A 13959-nucleotide genomic window follows, 5' to 3' on the forward strand; every position below is an offset into this window, starting at 1 on the left:
TCTTAACGCTTTTCATATAAAACGTTTAACAAATAGGACCTTTAAATTTGTTTTTACGTTAAGTATCAATAACCGAAAATATCACGAACTGTATTAATTTACTTACGCAACCTTTTTGAATGATATCTGATACAATATTTTTGCGATCTGACAAGAGAGGTTTATCAGGGCCTTGAGTAAAAGCTTTCGAAAACGTAAGTCAAAATAAGGTTGTTTTACATATTTATTCGTTCGTAAAATATTATTTAATTCAAAATTATATGAAATACTCGACAAGTACTCATGTTAATTATGGTTAGTTTGACATTTACCTTACATGGTTTGGTTAAATATTTTACGGTGGAATTCTCTCAATTTTACAATAAAAAACATTGTACACAACGAATAAAACTATCGAGCAGTTACTTACATAGACATCTCGAAATAAACATAAAATTACCCCCAAATTTTTCAGATCTAGAGCTCTACGTAGTAGGAGAAAGGATTATGGCGGAATCACTGACAGCTGACAATTGACGTATTATGTATATGACAAGGCCAGATTATCTATAAACTTGTGTTATCATAGACAGTCGTTATACAGATTAAAATTTTATAAATTTTCCAATGATTAACTTGTGCAAAAGTAATCTATTAAATATCCGTACAAATACTGAATGCGTGTGTAAAGATCATTTCAGGCAAGTGACCCGTTTACCAGTTTATGTGGAAAAACGATTGATGGGCAGGTTATCGCATGGGAGTGTCTTCACGCCAATTTGAACTCTACTGTACATATATAAAAGTCGATGTTCATTAATTCCAATAGAGATTTTATACCTTTTCACTCGTGTACTACATAGTTGCTTTATCTCGACTCTATCTTATTAAATTCAGCGACACAGCCTCTCTCTTATCACCAATTCGCAAATTGAAATTCGATATTCAAGGTTAAATACGTAGAGTGAATTAGAAAATAATTAATTTTAATCTAATTGAAATCGGCTGAAATTTAGTAACAAATGATATAGTTTCCATAATTGAATATTAAATGAGTTCAAAGACTACATCTGGCCGAAAACATGTAACAACACTAAACAAAAAAGAAAACAAACATCCAAAGATGGCCGCCACACGTCATACGCTACTATCGGTCTCGGTCGCGTTATCATTCGCGCGTAGACGATCCATTTTTAGAAATATTAATTCAGTAATAACCGTTGTACAGTGAACTATTTTTAGTGTGGCCTAGGCTAAAAATACACGGACGTCGCCATCCAATGACGAGTCTGATAATACTAATGTTACTCATGTGTCGTTGACTCTATGCAATTCTTGAGTCTTGTTGGTATCTGTGCTTAGGTTATCTGCGGTCGTGTTTACTAACACTTGCACAAACAGATTTATCGAGGTATGGATTGTATGATTTGTGCAATTACTACTTTCAAGTTTGAATATGGAATGCCAAAATTCCTTAAATCTATTATTTTAATAAATGTTTGCTTATTTAAAATGTTTGCTTCTGTAACTCGTATTTGCCATAAAATTAGCATTTTTTTTCTGTATAAAATAATATTTTTTGGTAAGTAAAGGATTGACCTAGTAACATATATGATTTATTCTCTACTATTAGATTAGTAGGTACAAGCATGTTAAGAAAAGCTATTATTGAAGCACTGTAGTATAGGATCGAAGTGATTTCACTAATTCTACCTATCCCAATGACCTTTAAACCTGACTCGATTAGAATCGACTGCCTTATTATTCATTAGAGTTAATCGATGTTTATTATGTAACTATTCGGACGAGACGTGCCTCGACAAACAAGGCCGCAAGTCGACACTGACCGTGAAGTACGCACAAAAAAATGATTAAGATGTTTCCGCAATTCTAGCTAATTCTGATTTTGCCACCTAATACTAGAGGTCGTCTAGTCAAATTTTTAACTTAATAAATTATGCATGCAATAATTTGCAATTTATATGTGAGACACGATGCGAAAGATAAGATTTTTATAGTTTTAAATTTTTTTAGAGATACTATTATATGACATGCCTACGAGGGCTCACAAAAGCGTTTCCATCATCCAACAGCATCATTCAATTGTATTTTAATTTTCGAGTTACGGAGGGAAAACAAATCATTGGATTTGCATTACATAATTGCCTGAAAATCGTCTGATCAAAGTCATAAATTCTGATAAAAGCCTAACGCCTGATTGTAGATGGCTGATTGAAATAATAAAATTAATTTTCTTTTAATAATAAAACAATTACACCGTTTTAACTAAAGTCCGTCTCTTTTGGTCTCAGCATCGCAATTTGTCAGAAGTTCTGTAGTTAAACAGTACAATTAGACTGGTTTACGAATGAACGGCTAAATTATCTATTATATTTTTAGGTCAGCAACTAACCTACTAACAAAAACCGCTGCTTAGTAAGGGGTATGGCCTGTCTATGGCTGGTGGCCGAAAACTTTCGTAACTTACAAAAAAAAGACTCGTTTATTATAATTTTAAATTTCGGTAGTAATCATTAATTAATATTTTAAGGTCTTTAAACTTAAGGCAAACCTCTCGTTTCCGCTGTAAGTTAAAAATAGTGTCTTACATATATGGAATAAAAGTTAAAATTAGTTTGAAATCCGGAAATATTAAACAAAATTAAAAATATCTTAATTCAATAATGTTGTATCACGTTTAAGTACATTGTTGGACAAAGTTTATTTAATGGCTACAATATTTTAATTTCCTATTATTCATCGCCAGCGATTTAATTTCACATTGTGATTATATTATTAAATATTTCGTATTTTCATTTTATTTTCAGACGGAAATGATGTAATACTTGTTTAGTAATTGTATGAAGGTAATATCTCAAATTTAAGTACGCCTAGTGGGAAGAAAAAGAGAGGTCTCCCAATAGATAGTTGGGAAGATGGAATAAACGGGATCGAATATGGAATATTGTGGCGAGGAATAAGTGGAACAATTGGAAGACCTTCATTCCGTCGCCGCAGGTCCAGTAGTATCGTAAAAAATTATGTAATGTAATGTAGTACTCGTACAAATGTTTTTTTAACATAACTGAAATTTAAAAAAAAATACATTAATTAGAAATGTTATTTACCTGAACGGTTTAATATTCTCTTGATACTTTTTATGCTATATTCATATACATATTTGAAGTCAGCGTAATTGAAAAATATACACATTATGGGTAACCATTATGAATCAATATTCAACGACGAAGTCCGCCCGTAATAACGTCTATTATACAATTTTGATTTGTATAATAGACCTTATAGACCCTAAGCAATAGTAGTTATCCTATTTTACTTGTAAACTTGAAGGCATTATGATTGACTTATTTACACTTACGAAAATACAAACGCAATATGATTGTTAACGCTATTAGAAAATTTATTTAAATTATTTGGAATTCATTTTAGTTTTTCATTATGTTTTGAAAATTTTCATACTGTGTTTCGTTAACAATTTCAGTCATTCCCTAAAACCTAAGTTTCTTAAGAGGACAGTACAATTTATATATAATATGTTACATTGGCATAAGGCTGAGGTGGCATGGCACAAAAAAGGCTGGGAAACACTGTTCTAGACAAGTTGTTATATACTTTTTTAATAAAACTATAAAAGTACACTTTAGAACCAGTACCTACTAGATAAGTAAAGAACAAAAACACTAAGAGATTCAAAATACATGAATTATTTAACATAAATCATGATTATGTTTCGGCAGACATAAAAAAATATTACTCATTTATAGATACCGGCAAACATCTTGAACAATTGTCCTTGCTTGCGCAGAAGCGATTTTTAGGTATCACTTGGAGGGGGTCAGAGGGGGGGGGGGGGCTGTGGTTCGAGGCGGCGGGAGTGACATGTCGATCGCGTGATTGGTTAATCAGTTGTGAGTTGACATTTGTGTCCCGTTTCCCCCACTCTCTTGTTTAATGCTCAAGAAGTTTTCCGGTATCCGTACTGATATTATTTGTAGACAGATTGTTACCTACATAATAAGTCAAAAAGAAATCTTGAACTATGTAAATAATGTATGTTCACCTATTTAAACATTTTATATATACCATTCGTTTTACCTTGAATAATATTTGGCATATTTTTTGTATAACACGCATAATATGTTAATACGGTAATATAATTAATAAGGAAGGAAATTTATGTAAATAAATTTAAATATATACCTTTAATTATATAAATTTTATATATTGAAAAGGCAACATTTTTGTGAATCAAACTATTTTTTTTCATTATGACGTTTTGAACTACTTTGGCTGGTATTGTGTAGTCTGTGGCATGGCGAATTTGAGGTTGACTGCAGACGCTTGCTCTAATAATTGCCACTCTTTTTGCCAAAGGACATCATAACCAAGGATTATTGTATGAAGTAGTGCAATGAGTAGGCGCCAACGGTCTTCGCAGATTAATATTAATCATTTTCATTAATTGAAGCGAACTCGGTCGGCAGACACTTGAATTTCGAACATTCAAAACTTTTACCGCTTCGTTCCAAACTCAAGTTCGCATACTGTGCTGTTACGAGAATTAGAAGCATCTTATGGTGTCCTAGTACGTAACTTTGATTGTATCATCATGTAAATCTCACTTATTATACATAATAAAAAATATATAATATTTCGGTATATTTAAACGCAGGTTATAAAGTTTTCCTGACTTTCCGTGCAGCTTCCTTGATTTTCACAATATTAACGAATCACTGATTTTGATTCATTTTTCTATCATGACATACAAACGCTCGAATACCTTTTATCTAGGCTGAGTAAATAAGAAAACGCATTCTTCTTGGATACTTAACATTGAAGAGTTCCTCAGGGTCGCGCTTATGGATGGAAGAGTAAGGTCTGAAGTTGGTCAGTCCGGTTTTTCGCACCAGTTTTTTGTGAATTTCTTTGAAGGACTCGAAACATGCATGCAATATTTTACGCTTGACGTATGCAGTCGAACAAACATCTTTGTATAAAAACTGTTTACTTTAAAAGAATAGAATATACAAACTATTTATTTACATTTAATTATTAAAAATACGCCGTATGTATCGAAAAATTAATTGTCTATGGGTTGATGGTCCCGGTAAAAGTAAAAAATGGTTGTCGTCACTCGAGCGTCAAGGTCAGGGGGTAAGGAAGTAAACAGACAATGCAGTTTTGCAATACACAAAACGAGGAAGTACACAGTTATCATGTTATCAACGTTGAGTTTCACATCACAAGCTTATTATTCTTCTAGTTTTGTAATTCAGTGGTATCGTCTTCAAAAAAAAAATTCAAATCGAAATATCCGGGCAACCTCTATTGATATTGGTTGTTTAGGCTGTGCTGTGTAGTGGATAATCATACTACAGATTTCAGACGCGACCAGAGGATCATGAGAGGCGCAGAAATCAGATTTCCTAACTTCTCGAACTAATAGTAATGGGGTAAAAAAACGTTATTGTAATGAAAAAAAAATTCGTTTGGTTTTTATTCTCTCTCATCTCTCTTCTCTTCGTGTTTGTCATGTTTTGCCTATAAGTGCTTGTCACGTTAAATCTTTTTAATCTTAAGTAACAAAGCTGAGCGTTGTCAAGCTTTTGTAAATAAATACAAAAGGCCCTGTTTTGAAATTATTACATGCGTATATATAAATTGATGAAATATTTCTCGTGTAGCTATTGACAAGTGACATGTGACGAATAGGTTGCACTGAAAGCGGTTTCATTTGCTAATTAAAGAAAATATTGATTTGGAACTACAAAAATAGTAAGACATGTATGTTAATCACGTACTTTTTATCTTTGCGTAATATGTCAAAAATTAAGAATAATTGGAAATTAAATTTATTTAAAATGTTATAGTAAATTTAAATTTTGGTATAGAAAAAATATCATTCCGTCGTAGTTTTCAGTTTATCATGCATTATCTTTATCTTATCATAATGTTTCTTCTTCTTGAAGTTATAATAGTTATATATTATGACCAAATTACTTAATAAAATATAATTAACTTGTTAAGATATTTGGATATATTATTATCATAGCCTTCTAATGTAATAATAGATAAGCCCAACAATAATAACACGATTTCATTTAAAAATATAAATGTTTTAGTATCAAACTGCATTTTTGTGATCAATGTGTGCTAGAGCGTGAAGGGGATTCTTGATATAATATATTGTTTAAAGAACAAATTACACTAATTATAAGCATTTAAGCAAGTTTTACAGCTGTCAGACCAAGTTTTTCTCTGTGATGTTTGACATTTTGCCGCTCAAAAATAGTAAGTTTAAAGTTGAAGAAATTTTAAATAAAATCCTTTTTTAATCAACATCACACAATAAATATGAAGGGCTCTTACAAAGACTATTGATAACGTGACAATTGACATGTTAATCCGTTGCTAGGCAACCACAATTCAGTTGTTATATTTATACGCAGTTTATACGCTTCCACTGAAAAATATGTATTTTTTTTAAATTATTCGCATACATTTAGAATAGTTTATTATATATTTCATTAATTAGAATAGAATTTTATATGCACATTTATTTAGAAATATTTGCCTATCAATAGGGAAAAATAGCGAATCAACACTTAACAAAAGTAAAAAATTAAATAACAATTTAGGCATCAACTTTTTACACCATACATCCAATGACTAAGCTCAAATCAAGCGTAACTAAAAAGTTCTACGCCGTGGAATCAGACTTTCGTAATAGCCAATTGTAACGGAAGGAGGCAATATAGACCAAACGATTTTGTTGACATTGAAAACGCACGAAAAGCGTGGCAGTAGTTGAAAATTTTGGGGTGAGGCACCCATCGATCCCAGTGGAAATGAGGACACCCGCCGACCTTGGAAATACACGAGCGTTTCCGATGTCTACCGAAAACAGCCGAAAGACTTCATTCATATCCAACACGACAGCATCTGATTTTCAACAGTGAGCTTACCGAGCAAATAATGAGGACCTGAGACCTGTATTTTGTATTGAAATAGTGAGCAGTGTTGGCCTAGTGACATGTACATGGCCCTCTAAGCCCAGAGATGGTGCGATGGCAGACCTTTGATTTTGAAATACTTTTTAAAATGAAATAAAACAATTTTTTAACCGGATTTAAGCTCTTTGTACTATAATAAACTTATAATTATTTACATAATTTTAAATTTAAATTTTCCCGACGTTTCACGTGCTTTACGGCGTGCGTGGTTGACGGTTTACGGTGACCACAAATTTAAATTTAAAATTGTGTATAAATAATTATAAGTTTATAATAATACAAATAGGTTTAATCCGGTAAAAAACAATTTTTTCAATGTGTAAAAGCTATGTTAATAAAAGACAATACTCTTAACATTCTGAGCTTTCAAAGTAACTTTTAACTCAATTCATATTACTTAAGATGTCATGTGGAACATGGTGTAATGGTTGCAGCTCCTTACAAACGTTGTGTAGACAAAAACTTGGCGATTAAAAAGAGTGGCGGAGAGTTTATTGCCAGTTCTTCTCTTCCGTTCAATGCTTTTCATGTGAGAACTGGCAGTAAATGTAAAATTAGAAGCATTTTATATAAATTTCTGTTTTTGACGGTCATAAACAATGTTATCTATATGAATAAATGATTTTTGATTACGACCAGTGTTGGGCGATAGATTGACCAATGAACTTTTCTTTCTAGGTGAAGCAAAATCTCGCTCGAAAAGGAAAACATCGTGAGACAGCATGTGTTAGTCGGTAAAATCGTGTGACAGCTATGGCTACTTGACCTTTAAGCAAAGAAATGATCACGAAATAGAAACAATATCATAAATCATTTTTTTTATTGCATACGCATAATTCACGAACATTCGCTCTACAAACACATTGTCACTTGCTCTATTTATTATAATTTATTGTTATTTGCAACTCTATTGACTCTGTAGTCAAACAATAAACGTAATTACCGTAACACCTTGAAAGGTACGCTTGTTAAGACAATGCGGGGTCGCGTTATCATATTGTCAACAATTGTGTTGCATTCTGTTAACTTCAGAATTTTCTGCAACCCTGGTAAAACTTATAATTTATGATATTTGATATGAAATTATTAAACATTTAAATTGATTACATTAATTATTATTTTCCACCACTTTATCATATCGAATCGTAAACCTAAACGGGAAATACGACCCGTAACCTAACAATAAATTTCTGCGACTCTGTATCTTCATAGGCGGGACGGGAGGAAACGCGTACGTCATTTCCTCCACGCCGTCCTTCACAAAGTTTACCTTAAGAAATAACAATTCCTCCATAGATCTTCTCAATCTCAACTATAGAGGTAAACCTAGTGGTAATTAATTATTTAAGAATTAAAATAATACATATTTATAAGCAACGTAACAGATGGTTTTAAATCGTTTTCATTTCGAAATTGCGTCTAACTGTTTCAGTTATAAGATACATTTTACAATGAACAAAAAATTTACGAAATTTTGCACAGCGCATATCATACAAAAAATTGCTCCGGAAGCGAATTCATGACGTCACTTTCGAATTATGTAATCAAACACGTGTCGACTTAACACATTATCGTTATCATGCTAAATAAATATTACGAATTCACGAATGTTATCATTGAATTTTTACTTTATGTGTACGCAGGTACATAAGTCAATTATATCGCGTTTAATATTTTTTTGCGTGTATGCTAAGATATATGTATGTGCATTGCGGAGACACTAAGGTTATCAATAGTGATAAGCCCTCATCCATCATGCCTCTACGTGCGGAAGATTTCGAAATTACAATCTATCACAATAAGTGTGCGTCAGAATTATCGAAGCGTGGACCTGTCAGACCTTTACATATTTTTAACATTTATTTTATATCCATTTTTTATAAAATCTATGGATTTTTTGTTAACACTCAGTATGACTTTGCTGAGGAATGGAAGCCTAGTTTGGAAACCAGCCTCCCAATACGTTGTTAACTGTAATCTTATTGTTTGTAGCAAATGATAGGAGAAATAAAGAAATTATTATTAAACAGTATTTAGAATTTTCTTTTTTTTGGGATGCTACTTGTGTTTACGTTGCCCCGCCTCACCTCCCTCGGACAAGGAAGCTGGGTCGGCCGCAAAGCAGGCGGAAAATAATAAACGGCTCAAATATAAGAGTCTTTTCTCCATCTTCAATTTTGTTCTCTTTGGAGACGAGACTTGGGCCATGGGGTTCAATTGCACAGGCGCTAATTAAAGATTTCAGTTGGCGCCTGGTAGATAGTACTGGTGACCCCAGTGCTGGTGCTTTCTTCGCCCAAGGATTAGGTACGGCGATACAACGATTAAATGCTACCAACGTTAAAGGTACACTGCCACAAACAAACTTTTTAAATTTGTTTAAGTTTTATTATGTATATTTATTTATAATTACTATGTAGGTTAAAATTAAACTAAAAATCTAAACCTTTTTATATCTAATTAAAAATTGCAATTCTTGTAATTTCAGCCAGCCTACATATATCCGTCTCACATGCAATAACATTCAGGGAGCGCAAGACACGCGTAAATGGCGCTTCTTTGAGTGCATTTGTACGCGCTCGAGGCACTGCAAGCAATTGCGACCGCTTACCGCGTTATTTGTCACAGGCAGCTCCAGTCTCGATTCAGTATCTAAAGACTACCTCTATGTAAAGTATAATGTGGTAAGGCCTCTTACCTCTAACTTGTTGTATCCTGCCATTCCCAAGACAAACAAAGTTGGATATATAACTTGGTAAAATGGGTACACTCCAAACAACCTCATGTAAATCCTTCATACAACCTTGTCAGGCACTAAGCGTTTTTTTATACATAAACTATTTTGGCGGCGAATCCAGTAACGAAATGGTGACCAAGTGTTCTTTTCCGTTTATTTAAAAAAAAACGCTATAAAATTTATTTACATTATAAAATAAATCAACACAACCTTTTTAGGTCTGGTCTTAAGATTTCTGTATCTGTTTTATGATCATTTCATAATCTCATAGGCAAGCAGGTGAACAGCCTTCAGTGGCTGACGCACGCCGTCGACTTTTTGGGCCTAAGGCAAGCCGGTTTCTTCGCGATGTTTTCCTTCACCGTTCGAGCGAATGTTAAATGCGCAAATAGAAAGAAAGTCCATTGGTGCACAGCCGGGATCGAACCTACGACTTCAGGGATGAGAGTCGCACGCTAAAGCCACTAGGCCAACACTGCTTTATTTACACTCTTTTTACATTAAAAAAATATTTCTTTTCATAGCAAAAACAACTTCTCTTAAGGCATGTTAGAGGTTCTACATTCGAATCACCACTGATCAAAGGTTTTTAGAAAGATACTTATGTAATATAATAACACACACACACACACACAATAGTATAGAAAAAAAAATATATATATATATATATATCTAATAAATAGTATAGAAAAAATAAAAAAAAATATATACTAATATAACAAATATTGTAATTTGTTTATTTACAATTTATTTGCTGATTAGTTAAGTAACCTTGTAAATGTTTGATAACACTTGTTAGATTATTTGCAAAAATTAAATCAGAGTAAATTTGACGTAAAGAACCTATGTATTATAAAACAATATTGAAGATAAAAGTGTATGCACACTCTCAAACGGGTCGTGAGTTCAAAGCCCGACTGTACCAATGGATTTTTATCTACACGCAATTAGTACTTGCTCGTACAGTGAAGTCAAATAACGTTACAAAAGATAAAAGTGAAAAACATTAAAACTGAATCTATACAAAAAAAACAGCGTTGTAGATAGAAATGAGATAAAAAATAGAAAAGACATATTTTTGTGTCTCATTGTCAGGGAAAATTTTGTTTTCTAATCACTACGGCATTTCGTCAAATTATACCAGGGCCTTAGGACATCTAGAAGATATAGAATTTCAATACGTTTATTGGAATTTTGATTTGTATACCTTGTTTGTCGTAAAAGCCAGAGCCATCGCTTTACGCTTTAATTCAACTATATAAGCGCTTGACGATTAAAACTATTTAGTATAAATTAATTTGACAATCGATGTGAACTCTGTGATATAGTACCTCCCGCTGTTACGCAATAACTCGTGACTCTTATTTCAAGTGGGTTATATGTAAATAAGTAACAAGTCCTAACAGCTACTCAAATAAAAGTGCGCCCTATTTCGTTATCGTAAGGTCGTAACTCGTGTATCACTAATCATTAACGCTTCCTTATCTGAAGTGAATACAAAGATGCCTTTCCTGCACTTTTTGTGTAGTAGCAAATTATCGTATTAACAATAGCTAAACTTTATTGGTATTGACTATAAGGTCTAACATGAATATAATAGATAAAATCCTTTAGAAGTCAATTAGATATGCGTATATTTGTACAACGGACCATTTTTAAATATCTATATTTAATTAATTCATTATTAATCTTGAAATACAACATGGAACGTACACGGCTGGTAATAAACCGAACGATAATGTCGATAAAAAAGAAAACAGTTGAGCGCGAACATCTTCGAGGGTTGCACACACGTGCATTAATCTACACACCCACACAAGTAATTGTAAGTGATCGCAGCGAATAAAACCACAGAATAAATGTTACCGTTAATTAATAAATAAATTCTAAATTTAAATTACGTAATCGTTTTTTTTATCTATGTCCAATTGTTTTTTAATTTGCAGTTTTATGAAGCATTCAAACCAGATTCAAATAAGACTTGTTTATTTACTTAAATATTTAAAGAGGTGAGATTTTTATTTTCAAATAAAATTATGTGAAATTGCGTATATAATATAGACAACAATTTTTTATGATACAACAAACGCTTCTAAAACAATAAACAATAATCTATCTATCTAATACGCGATAAACCAAAAGCTATTTTATATTTATATAAGACTTAATTAATTTAAGTTTATTAAATAATAATAAGTCAGCATGAAGTATAATTATACCAAAAAACATATTTACAAATTTATTCTGATTGCGAGAAAGAAAAAAATTACAAAAGTAATGTATTAATAAAATAAACCAATGAAGTTGTAGGGCAGGTCATGGCTGGATGCGTAAGCACAAACGGATGTGCATACGATAACTATTATCATAATTTCTACTTGGTTAATTATTTGCAGTACAATTATTTGCACTGAATAACAATGTGAATTTAAATTAAACGTACGCTTTACTTTCAGAATTCAATTCACTCCTAAATGAAAGATCTTCCAGTCTTTTATTTATCACAGAAATGGAAAATATAATTATACCAGTTTATATTAGTTGTTGAAATATTAAATTGTACAAATAATTGCATACATTATTATAATATCGGACTGGCACCAGTAGCTATTTGTCTGTTGATTGTCATGTCCTTCGATAGTATAGACTTGTCTGGCTCCCGCACGGCGAGTACTAGGCAAGAAGCGCATCGAGGCAATATCACGTTACGCGGTGGCTGTTGACACCAGCAGCGCCTGATTAATATTTATGATACGACTGAGCATCTCGCATGGCCGGTTTGCGCGATGCGAATCATACCCGTCCCTCTCACGCCTACGTTATCTTATGTACGCGGACAAAGATGGTGATGCTAATGTGCCAAGTGCTACATTCAAACATGTGTGAGTAAGTGCAAATGAGAATCCCAAATCTTCATAATTTTACGAAGTTTTGTTTTTGCCGCCAAGTTTTTTGTTATCAAGCGAGTCTTGAAGGACGAATTAAACTATCGTAAGATATAGTATTAGAATAAATTGCCCATTACCGAGATAATATCATTGCGCTTGTGTGTGATGTTTTGTTTAAAAAAATTAAAACAAGCTTATGTCCGAGGGACCTAGTGACCATTATTGTAAATTCAAAGATGCAAGTATGTGGAACGACAAGAGCCGAGAGCTCGAACCTGCCCATATCGAGGTAACCCAGCCGGACATACAAGACTGACATATAATAAATCCACAACCTACACTCCTAGGAGCGTATAAGTAATGAGTATGTGCAATGCCGGCCGTAAACATGCAATCAAAAGGAAAATAACAGAACCTACGCTTTGTTCTACAAAGATTTGCGTATTCAATTCACAGAAATTTCGCATTATGTGTTGGGATTCTGGAACTATGACGGGTATGTTCATTACAATTACTCATTGAACATTATTAGTCATTTAAATACAGTCGTTAGTCTTTAATTGAAGCGCGACCAACGGCTCCCGTATTATAGTAGATAATTAAATTTTGTCAACTGTACATACAGAATAAATTTAAGTTCTAATAAGTTTTTTTTTGTATTAAAAACTACTAAACGAAGTAATTATGCATAGCAATTAATATTTAATGTATGTATGCCGATTGCCGTCCCTTGTCTGATTATTTTCAGAGTGTGCCTCCAGCGCCGGCCGGTATTCGCGGCACTGCGCTCCAAGGTCACGTTATCGTGCTGACGACAACCAGCCCGACCGGCCGACTTTATTGTATCGTTGGAACAAATGACTGCAACAGCATTCTACAAATTATTTCATTACATATCGTACAATAGCACGGCTAAACGACACGATCCTCTTACAGGAACTCAGCAATCTTGGCCGTCGCAGTCTATTACGTACGATTGTGAGACGTGTGTCCGCACTACATCCAATACTGCGATATCGTCTCTAATTCAAATTAGCGGAGTGTTTACATTTTATAAATAGAGCGCGTTCACGTGGCGCCTATTGGGAGATAAGAGTCCGCCGACTTTATAGTTATCACTCACCGTGAGCTGTTAACATCCTCCGCGATGGGCTACTGGTTTTCGTCGTCACACTGTCACTCGAGCGAAAACTAAAGCACTCACAAACGGCGCACTAAGTTGAGCGGCACACGCGAGGACTGCACAGCGCGACACCCACGACTAGAATGCGGGCGAGTCGAGCGCGGGGCGTGGGGGGTAGGGGCTGAGAGCGAAACACAA

The 13959-nt window shown here is 33.5% G+C and overlaps 1 protein-coding gene across 5 annotated transcripts in view; it reads right to left on the bottom strand.

The window, feature by feature from the left end:
• LOC123714025 (myocyte-specific enhancer factor 2) overlaps window positions 1-13959 on the bottom strand; it is a 49939-nt gene extending 35980 nt beyond the window's left edge. For 2 of the 5 annotated variants that reach the window (XM_045668029.1, XM_045668028.1), the window contains exon 1: window positions 13762-13958. The gene's annotated coding sequence lies outside the window, so the exon portion shown is untranslated. Of the gene's footprint in view, window positions 1-13761 lie in introns of all 5 variants that reach the window. The other 3 variants (XM_045668031.1, XM_045668032.1, XM_045668030.1) reach the window with 2 other exon arrangements.

Source organism: Pieris brassicae, chromosome 9 (genome assembly GCF_905147105.1).
Source record: "Pieris brassicae chromosome 9, ilPieBrab1.1, whole genome shotgun sequence".
In the NCBI taxonomy this organism is placed as follows: Eukaryota; Metazoa; Arthropoda; class Insecta; order Lepidoptera; family Pieridae; genus Pieris; species Pieris brassicae.